The sequence below is a fragment of the Herpailurus yagouaroundi genome, unplaced genomic scaffold, assembly GCF_014898765.1.
Source record: "Herpailurus yagouaroundi ecotype Mexico unplaced genomic scaffold, PumYag 222, whole genome shotgun sequence".
In the NCBI taxonomy this organism is placed as follows: domain Eukaryota; kingdom Metazoa; phylum Chordata; class Mammalia; order Carnivora; family Felidae; genus Herpailurus; species Herpailurus yagouaroundi.
This window is the reverse complement of record NW_024412453.1, coordinates 17,506,245-17,516,310: the sequence shown is the minus strand read 5'-3', so window position 1 is coordinate 17,516,310 and position 10,066 is coordinate 17,506,245.

Here is a 10,066-nt window from a genome sequence, read left to right as displayed (position 1 = left end):
CGCGGGGTTTTGGCTTGCCTGCCGTTTGGTACCCTCGCACCCTTTGCTGGGAGGACATCTGCTCCTGTAGTTTGGTCGCCCTTCTGTCATGACCAGATCGCAGCGGATGCTGGGGGGTTGGTTTGATTAAAAACCAAACACTGAACGGGCCTCCTGCCCGCCTGGGAACCAGCATTTTCCTTCTGCCTGTTCCCACATCACAGGAAGTGAGCGGCCGACTCAGGTGAGCGCTGAATCCACATCCCGGCCCGCCCCCCCGGTCGCCCGGTGCCTGGCCCTCCCCCTGCCCTCAGCTCTCGCCTTCCGCCCCCTCCCCCATCCGCCCCCTCCCCCATCCGCCCCCAGGTTCTGCCCCTGCTTCTTCCCCCCATTGCTTCCCCTCCCTCCTCTGCCCCTTCCTGCCAACGGCTCTCTGCCCCTCAGTTTCTCCCCTGCCTGTGCATCTTTCACCCCGCCCTGTGCCCCCGTTCAGTGGTCAGAGGGTCCCCCTCACGTGTCATCCGATGGAAGCCGCACGGAGGAGATGCCTAGAAACACCTGCCGGGGTGGAGGAGCGGCCTCACAGGTGGCAGGACACCCGTGAGGGTGGGCTCTCGGGGGCTGAGCGATCGGCCTCCAGGCACCCGCGCCCCCTCCCCCCCCAGCCCAAAGGCACCTGCCAGCCTCCGGGAGGAGCCCGAGGGCAGGCCGGGCCCTGGCGTGGGGACCCACACGAGGCTGCCTGCTGCAGCACGTCCGGTGACCCCCTCCCTAGTCAGGATGGGGGGTCCCGGAGCTGCAAAGGTAGCCCCGCGCCGGCACGGTCCACACCAGGATCGCAGCGAAGCCCCTCGGCCCAGAAACACACCCCAAATCTGCGCCACTCTGGGTGGGGGAGAACCCACTGCTTTGTCTGCACCGGCACCGCCTGCCTCTGGGGGCCACAGACCGAGACCCTTGCAGCTGTCCCCTGAAGGGGACGTCCCAGGGGCCGGCGGCAAGGGGCCGGCACACCCACGTGCCCAGTGGACAGGTGTCCCCACCAGCTTTACCTCCCTCGTGGGACAGACCTTTGCGGAGCTCCCTTACCTCCCCAAGGGCAGAGGCGGGGCCGTCTGGCCACGGTGACAAATGTCATTCCAGCGGGAACTGTCTTCCCTGCAGGCTGTGCGGTCCCAGCGGCGCGTTCCTCCACATGCTCTGTCCTCAGACCTTTAACCCTTGAGGAGACGTCCGCCCCCACCCCCACCCCCCCGAACCTCACAGCTCTGCCCCGGCGCCCAGGACAAGCCGGCCAACGCACACCCCGCGACTTGCTGCCATGGCCAACGCCCCTCCCTGGTGCCCCCCACCTTGGAGACCGGAAGAGTCAGGCACCTGCTTCCACCAGCTCCCACAAGGTCACAAGAGCCCGTGGGACTGAGTGTTGGCCCGGGAGAGGGAAGCAGATGTCCGATGTTTTCTTGGGGAGACTGTCTTTTTCCCCATAAAAGGGACATACTCAGCTGGCATCCTTTCCCCTCTTCTTTCTTCTTCTAGTCTTGGATGTAAATGTGATGCTTAAGAGCCAGCAGCCACTTTAGCACCACAATGCTAAAAGCCGCTGTTATTTTTATAAAAAATGTAGGTATGCATTTTATGTCTTCTCCTTCCTCCCCCTCCCTTTTTTTAATTCATTTTTATTGTATTTTACAGTTGTATTATTGCATCTTATTAACGTGTGGGTTACGGTCTTTTTAAGGTTCCCAGACCCAATTCCAGCGTGGGAGGAGGGGTCCCCACAATGAACACTAGACGATCCCCAGATACGAGAGCGCCCAGAATTCTCCGTCCTGACACCGTCCACCCAGGGACAGCGACAGGGGCCACGGGTTAGGGGTTCAGCCCCACACGATCACCCCGCCCCACAGTGCTCCCAACCACAGGCCACAGAGAGGAGGGTCCTCCTCCACGGGCTCTTCCAGTTGGTTAGAGCGGCTCCCAGAAGTCAGGGAAACGTGCACGTTTACCACCTTTTGGATGGATACGACCATGTGCGCACGCAGGGTGGAGGGGCCGCCTGAGAGCCATGGAGAGAGAAGCCAGCCCCCCCCCCCCCCCCCCATCTGCGACTCCCAGCAGCCAGAACTGAGACGACAGGAGTGTTTGTCACCCTGTCCGTGGGGTTTGTGACAGCAGCATCGGTGGGAGGCGACCGGAGGCTCTAAGACACACTGCCCTGGGTGGCTTGACCTGCATTTCTTCCCCACCTGCTCGCCCGTGCTCGGGACGGTCTTGGGCGACGCCTGTCGTGATGTAATTATTGTTAAATAGAAAATCGCAAGTCCCAAATGGCGTCACTTAGGTCAAGTCTCCCACCTGGAGTCTGGGCCCTGACCTGGGTGCGCTTTCCAGCCTGTCCCGGAAACGAAACAAGGCCTGGTCGGCGCCAGTGAGGGCCTCTGCGCCCGGGCCTCGCCACCCACCTCAGACCCCCGCCCTGCCCCTACCTAAGGGAAAGCGGACTTGCCCGCCGCCATCTTTTCTTTTCTTTTGACGTTAACTCCTTGCCCACCCTCTCCTTCTTGTAAAAAAAACCTCCATTTTGTGCCACTCGGAGCTCCCCGCTGCCCGATCCTTGAATCGCTTAATAAAGCCTATCCGATCTTCAAATTTACTCGGTTGGATTTTGTTCCTTAACGTTATCGATACTCTCACAAGCGTCCCAAGAGTTGGGTGAGTGATGTAGCCCGCCCAACAGTGACTCCGCTAACCCAAGGGCCCCGGCCCCTCGAAGCCGCCTGATCTCTAATCTCTAGCTGCGCAGCCCGCGGTCGCCATGGACACCAGCTGGCCATTTCGGACTGGATCTCCCAGCCCTGGCCAGCAGCACGCCCGCCACCTGCCCCGCTCCCTGCCGATAACACAGGGACAGCCCACAGGAGCTGGCCGTGTCTCAGAAGCTGGCTCAGATTTGGGGCATGTGCGAACCCTCTGTGTCACAGTAAACTCCCTCGACCTTTTTGAGGCAAAGGGGACCTGCTTTCAGTCCACTTAGCCCACCGTGTCCCCCGGGTGCCTCCCCTCCTTAGAGGTGGCTGGAACATTCTATGGACAAAGGCTGAGAGGCCCGTCCAGGTTCAATGCCAAGAGCTCAGGGCTGACTGCAGCCGTCAGCCCTGGGCAGAGGGAGCGGACGGTGAGGGGCAGACCCCTCAATCCCGCGGCAGCTGTCCGTTAGGGGACAGACCAGCCCCGGGCAGCCTCCAGTTAACGCCTCGGGCAAGCTGACAGCAGCCTGCCGTCCAGAAGGCTTCCCGCCTCAGTCACACACACCCGGGATGCTCTGGAATGTCCCCTCGCCCTGTGGAGTGGCCCTCAGAGCCCCGCTGTCCCTCCCTGCCCCCACCCGTCTGCCTTCCCGGGGAAGGGGCTGCTGGGCCCTTCAGAGTCTGGGTCTCCTGGGGACTTCCTCTCTCACTAATCACCTCCCTGTGTTCTTGTGCTCAATCCTCCAGCTCCTCAGTCCACACGGGAACCCTTCCAGAAGGCAGTGAGGAGGAGACACAAAGGATTCAAAGGAAACAAAATCCCTCAATTACCTGGAGCGTTTGTGCTTAACATTTGACAATAACCACGATTCCCCCGTGAGCCAACCACCTGGGAGCCTCAACTCCACCCACCAGGCCCGAGGCCTCACCTCCCCGCCATGACCACCGCCCGGGGGTGCGGCGTGTGCGCACGTGTCCCTCACGTCCACCCGTGTCTGTGCGTGTGCACACCTGCGTGCGTGCTATTTGGAGCCCATTCGACTCCTGCATCCCCGCCCCTTAGAGGGAAGGAGCCTGAGCCAACAGCCAAGCGCGCAGGAAGGTTCTCCCGGCCGAACTTGACTGCAGCACAGACACAGGCCCCTTTGTCTTCTCTTTCTCTGGCCCCCAGAGGCGGTGTGTGGAGAGCTGTAGAAGCCTGACCTTTCTGATTATACAACCCCACCCCTGCCCCCCACCGACTGCAGCAGACAAAGGAGGTTCTCATGTGCCTGGTGGGGGTGGGGGTTCCTGGTGCCTGGGGGGGGGGGGTGGGGGGGCACTGGTGCCTGGGGGTGGGGGAGTGGGAGTGGGTCCCGGTGCCTGGGGGGGTGGCATGGAGGGGCACTCCATACCTCCTGAACACCTAGCCGCCCTGCCCATCCCGAGGCACAGCTGAACATCTTTCCAGGGCACCTGCCAGCCACGCCCGGTCAGTCCGTGTACCTGGTGGGCCTCTGGCAGGCCGCGGGACTAGTGACGCCTCCGAGGGGCGAGTCAGGGCTAGGAGCTGCACAGCTCAGTGTCGTATAAGGAGGAACAATTCGGGGCCAACACACGTCTGTCCGGGGCTGAGCCGCTACGCCGATGAGGAAGTGGTTACAATTTATTCAGATGTTCCTGATGGCTGACAGCTGGACTTCTGCCCAAAGGCCCGAGTGCTTGGCGACCATGAGAAGCGGGCACCGAGCACAGGATAAACGGTCCCTTCTTCCACCTGGACCCCGGGCTCCGGTCCCGCGCGGCCTTCGTCTCTGGACTCGTCGGAGTCCCTGGGAAGGGACTCCCGGGGACAAGCGTCTCTCCCAGCCCGCAGGAGAACCCCGTGCCGCGCGGTGCTGAGGCGCCGGGCACTTGGGGCGCGGGGACACCCGGAAAATGGGAGAGTAACACCACCAGCAGGTGTGCACGAGGGTGTGGAAAGGTGTCTGCCCTGCCCCTCCCCCCACGCCCTGCGTCCTCAGCTCAAACAGGATCCTCTGCAAACACCTGGTTCTGTGTCCCCAAAGGCACCTTCTGCAGCTGGGTGTCCGCTTTATCAAGCTTAAACCCTTTTATACCCCTAAATGCATTTTATTTTTATTTTGTAAGGTTCATGATTTTTTTAGTAATCTCCACACCCGATGTGGGTCTCAAACCCATGACTCCAAGATTAAGAGTCACACGCTCCTCTGGCTGAGCCGGCCAGGCGCCCCTGCCTAAATGCATTTTAAAATGCTGCAAATAGAGGGGTGCCTGGGTGGCTCGTTCAGTTGAGCGTCCGACTTTGGCTCGGGTCATGATCTCGTGGTCTGTGGGTTCAAGCCCCGCGTCGGGCTGTGTGCCGACAGCTCAGAGCCTGGAACCTGCTTCGGATTCTGTGTCCCCCTCTGTCTCTGCCCCTCCCCCACTTGCACTCTATCTTCCTCTCTCCCTCTGAAAACTCAACGTTAAAAAATATTTTAATTTCCTACAAACAAAATCCTCTCTACGGACTCATTTGCGTCTGGCTGACGCATTTGCGTCTGGCAGACGTCTGGCATTTCCATCCGGTGTTAGGATTTTGAGGTTCATCCGTGTTACTTGAACTTGACTAGTTTGTCCCTGTTTCATTGCTGAGCAGTATTTCATTTTATTTACACTTGGTGCTGTCTCTCCACGTCCGAGCCGACGAACATTTGGGGGCTGTGTCAGCGCTGCTGTGGACAAAGCGGACAATCGTGCACAAATCTTAGTGTACGTAGAAGTTTCCAGTCCCCTCGGTCACCACCTAGCGGCGGCATGGAGGACGCACGCGGGAGGCATGTATCCGAGTTCATGAGGGACAAGACGGCTTTCCCAAGTGGCCGTGCCGGCCCGCAGCGCGGGAGCTGGTGTCTGGGTGTGTCAGGTGAGGAGGGGGGCCGGTGACTCGCGGACACCTCATTCCCGGGGCTCCAGCGGCCCTGCCTGGGCTCACCCGCAGGCGCACAGAGACCACAGACAAGTGCAAACCGCTGTGAGGCTGGTCCCTGGTTCTGTGGGCGCTGGATTTCTCCGAGGCCTTCATTTTCTCGTTGGAGGTTTCGAATGTCCCTGCTGCTGTGACATAAAGGTCCTCGGACAAAGAGACGAGAAACATTTCAGGGGCGCCTGGGGGCTCAGTCGGTTAAGCGTCCTACGCTTGATGTCGGCTCAGGTCATGAGCTCAGGGTTTGTGGTTTCAAGCCCTGCGTGGTCCCACTCTGCCCTGGCAGTGTGGAGCCTACGTGGGATTCTCTCTGTCTCTCTCTGCCCCTCCTCCGCTCATGCTCACTCGCTCTCTCACTCCCTCAAAATAAATAAATAACCTTAAAAAAGTTTTTTTTAACGTCGATTCATTTCCGAGAGGCAGAGCCTGAGCGGGGGAGGGGCAGAGAGAGAGGGAGACACAGAATCCCAAGCAGTTTCTAGGCCCTGAGCGGTCAGCACAGAGCCTGATGCGGGGCTCGAACTCACAAATTCTGAGATCGAGGCCTGAGGCAAGTGGGACACTCAACCCAACGAGCCACCCAGGCTCCACACTGAGCCTGCTTGGGGATTGTCTCTCTCTCCCCCTCTCTCTGCCCCCTCCCCCACTTGTGCACATGCGCGCGCTCTCTCTCTCTCTCTCTCTCTCTCTCTCTCTCTCGAGCTTAGATGTTCTTAAAAAGAAAAAATGATACAAAATAAACCGGCTTCAGTCATACATTTTATGTGTATTTTACCACAGTAAAAATACCTGCCAACCTCGTACAGCATGTGAACTGATGTGGACGACATCGCAGAAGGCCTCCTCCGCTGGAAAGCCCCAGAGACACGGGGGGCTGGGGGCAGAGAGAGGGAGCGCAGAGAAAATGCCCCTTGCCCAAAGGCGTGGCGGGGTCCGGGCACAGGCCTCCAGGGAGATGGACCCCACTCTGGACCCCCATCCGACTCCCGTGGGGCGAGAGGGAGACCTGAGGGCTACAGGGCACACCCAAGCAACTTGTCCGTGGTCCTCAGCCTTGGCCTTCTGCAGTTTGGGGCCAGAGAGGTCTTTGTTCGTGTGTGGATGGGAGGGCCGTGCTGCGCATCGTAGGATATTTAGCGAGTTCCCTGGCCTCCATCCCCTCGATGTCCGTAACGCTCACCCAGTTGTGACAACCCCATGTCTCCCCACACGCCAGAGGTCGCCTGGGGGCACCGCCAACCCCACTTGGGAACCACTGCTCTAAACCAAGTGGGTTGGTCCTACCCTGGAAAACCTGTGACCCCGTCAACAGCGCTGACAGAGAAATCCCTCCGGCCAGCTGGTTGTCTTGGGTGGGTCTCCGAAGGCTCCTGATGGACACGAGGCCCTGGAAACGCCGAGCGAGGCCCCTCGCTGAGGACTCTGACCTCCGGCCGGTGGGGACAGGCCGGCCGGGGGGTTTCTGGCTTCCTCGTTTATGGACGCAGGCTCCGGGCTCTGTCTAGGCCGGGGCTTATGTTGGCCGACACGGACTCCTGCTCCACCGCGGGTAAGGCCCACGCTATCCCTTCCCCTCCCTGGGTCCCGGCTTGCTCATCTGTAAAATGGGGCAGCTGCCGCTTACTCTCAGCAGGACCAAACGATGAAGGAAGGAAGTCGGGCCTCCTGCTCCCGCCCACCCCGCCCTGCAGTCCCTGCACTCAGCCAGACCTGCTCCTGGCCCTCCCTCCCTCCTTCCAGGAAGCCGGAAGGGCAGCCAAACCCACAGAGGAGTTCGCAGCCTCTGGCTCGGGCTCGGCCCTGTGGAACCAACAGCCCTTTGTCTCCTCCCGGGGACCTTTCCAGAGAGGACTTAGCCCTTTGTCTGCCCCAAGGCCACCTCCGCCCCCTCCCCTGGCATCACAACAGCCCTACGGGGAGTCTCTCCGGGCCTCTCCAGGCTGCCCCTCACCCCTGCAACATCCCTCAGCGGGGAGCGCCAGGGGCCCTGAGCTCTGGGTGGCGGCTGCGGTGGGGAGGGGACGTGTCGGATGGGGGCTGGTTGGCAGTGCACGGGGCGCAGGCTGGGAGAACTGGGTCAGGGAAGGGGCAGAGGCTGGCTGGGGGAGATGGGAGCCAGGGCCGGGTATCCCTCCTCTGGCATCTCCTCGGTGGGGGGGGGGGGGGGGGGGGGGTGGCGGCAAAGGGCAGAAGCGGCCGTGAGGGGCTGCTCAGGACTTGTCCCGGGATTGAGTTCGGCCTTGGCCACTAACTCCCTGAGTGACCTCGTGCAAAACACGTCCAAGCCTGTGTCTTCAGCTGTAAAATAAGAATAAAGCAGAGATTCGATGTCATGAGGCCTGGCCCGCGGGAAGGCTCCAGCAGCAGGTGTTCGTAGGAGACCTCGGATGGGGCAGTGGGAGCGGAACTTTTTTGTTTTTTTTCTTTTTTAAGTAAGCTTCATGCCCAACGCGGGGCTTGAACTCACGACCCTGAAATCCAGACCTGAGCTGAGGTGGGTGGGTGGGTGGGCATCTCTGGCCACCTCTCGGCTCTCCCCACGTCCCGCGGGCCCGGCCTGGGCTGCGGGGCGCACCTGTCTGGGGGCTGCAGCCAGGAACTCGAAACCTGAGTGGCCTGTGCTCTTCCCAGGAGGCCCTGCTGTGGAGTCACTTTTAGAGACTGTACCGCAAGCCCTGGGGAAGACAGTGGGGTCATTGCTGACAGGTCGTCGAGGCTCTGAGCTCAAGGCTCAAGGCCACAGAACTATGGGAACAGAGCGCCACGGTCCCCCCGGGAGCCACTTAGGGAACAGACCCAGGGCAGTCGCCTCCAAGGCCCGGAGACTGCACACCTTCCCTGCACGCGCTCTGGTAAACGCCGGATGCGCGTTCGGTCCGTGTCTGGAGGCTCCTTGTCTTTTCCGTCCGCGCTTCAACATTCTCTGGTGTTCCCCCACCCCGGCGAACGCGAAATAAAGGCTACGAGCAGGTTGCTACTGCCGCCGTTTCGCTGGCGGAGGCAGCCATGCACGTCCGCTCGGCCTAAGTGTCTGAGAACTCTCTCTGTCTGCGGGGCGCGTCTACACCCCACGCGGTGAGTTGCCGGCTTCTTGCGAGAGCCGTCCAGAGGCGGAGGCTTCGGGACCCCTTGCGGTGGACGCAGCTGGGCAGCGCCTGGGTTTGAGGGGTCAAGCTGGGGGCCCAGACCAGGCCGAGCGGGTACAGGAGGCGCTGGCGGCTGGCGGGACCCGGCTCGGCCTTGGGACGCAAGGCCAGAGGGGAAGGGGGGGCACGAATGACCCACCTGGAGGCTGACCCGGAGCGGGGAAGAGAGGGGCCCCCGGGAAATGGAGTCTCTTCCAAACGCTGCATCCCTTGGGTGCCCAGCATACAAGAAAAGGCAGGGCCCCTCGATGAAAACTTCTAAGGGGCGCCTGGTGGCTCACTCGGTCGAGGGTCTGACTTGATTTTGGCTCGGGTCAAGATCCCAGGGTGGTGTGGGATCGAGCCCTGCGTTGGGCTCTGTGCTAAGCATGGAGACTGCTTGGGATTCTCCCTCTCTCTCTCTCCCTCTGCCCCTCACCTCTGCTCACTCTCTGTCTAAAAAAAAAAAAAAAAAAAAAAAGTGTTAACAATTTCAGGATGCGCCCGTCAGAGCTGCCTGCCAGGCAGAGGCCCTTCTGTGTGGCCCTACAGGTGGCAAGCCTGTGACACAGTTCTGGTGCTATCTTCTCGTGGAGTCCCTGAAGCCTGGAGGGAAAGGCTCCCCTCAGGTGCCCTTACCCAACCTCCAGGACCCCTCCCGCCTGACCTCTCCTCCCCAGAGCCTCCCTGAAACTAAGCTGTCGTTCCCAGACTTCTCGAACCTCCTCTCCGGTCCTGCCTGCAGCACCCGAAGCGTCTCGGGTTAGGGTTGCCACATCCAGCAAAAGACACCCAGTTACATTTTTTTTATCTTTTTCTTTAATGTTTATTTTTGAGAGAGAGGGAGAGGACGAGCATGGAAGGGACAGAGAGAGAGAGGGAGACAGAGGGTCTGAAGCAGGCTCTCCTCTGATAGCACAGAGCCCGATGTGGGGCTCGAACTCACAAACGTTGAGATCGTGAGCTGAGCTGAAGTCGGATGCTTAGCCGACTGAGCCACCCAGGCGCTCCTAAACTTTTAAATGTATATTTTTGAGACAGACTGTGAGTGGGGGAAGGGCAGAGAGGGTGGGGGGGGGGACACAGGATCCAAAGCAGGCTCTGCACTGACAGCAGAAAGCCTGACATGGGGCTCGAACTTAAGAACCGTGAGATCATGACCTGAGCCAAAGTTGGATGCTCAAACTGAGCCACCAGGTGGCCCCACCCAGTTAAATTTGAATTTGAGATGAACAATGAAAAAA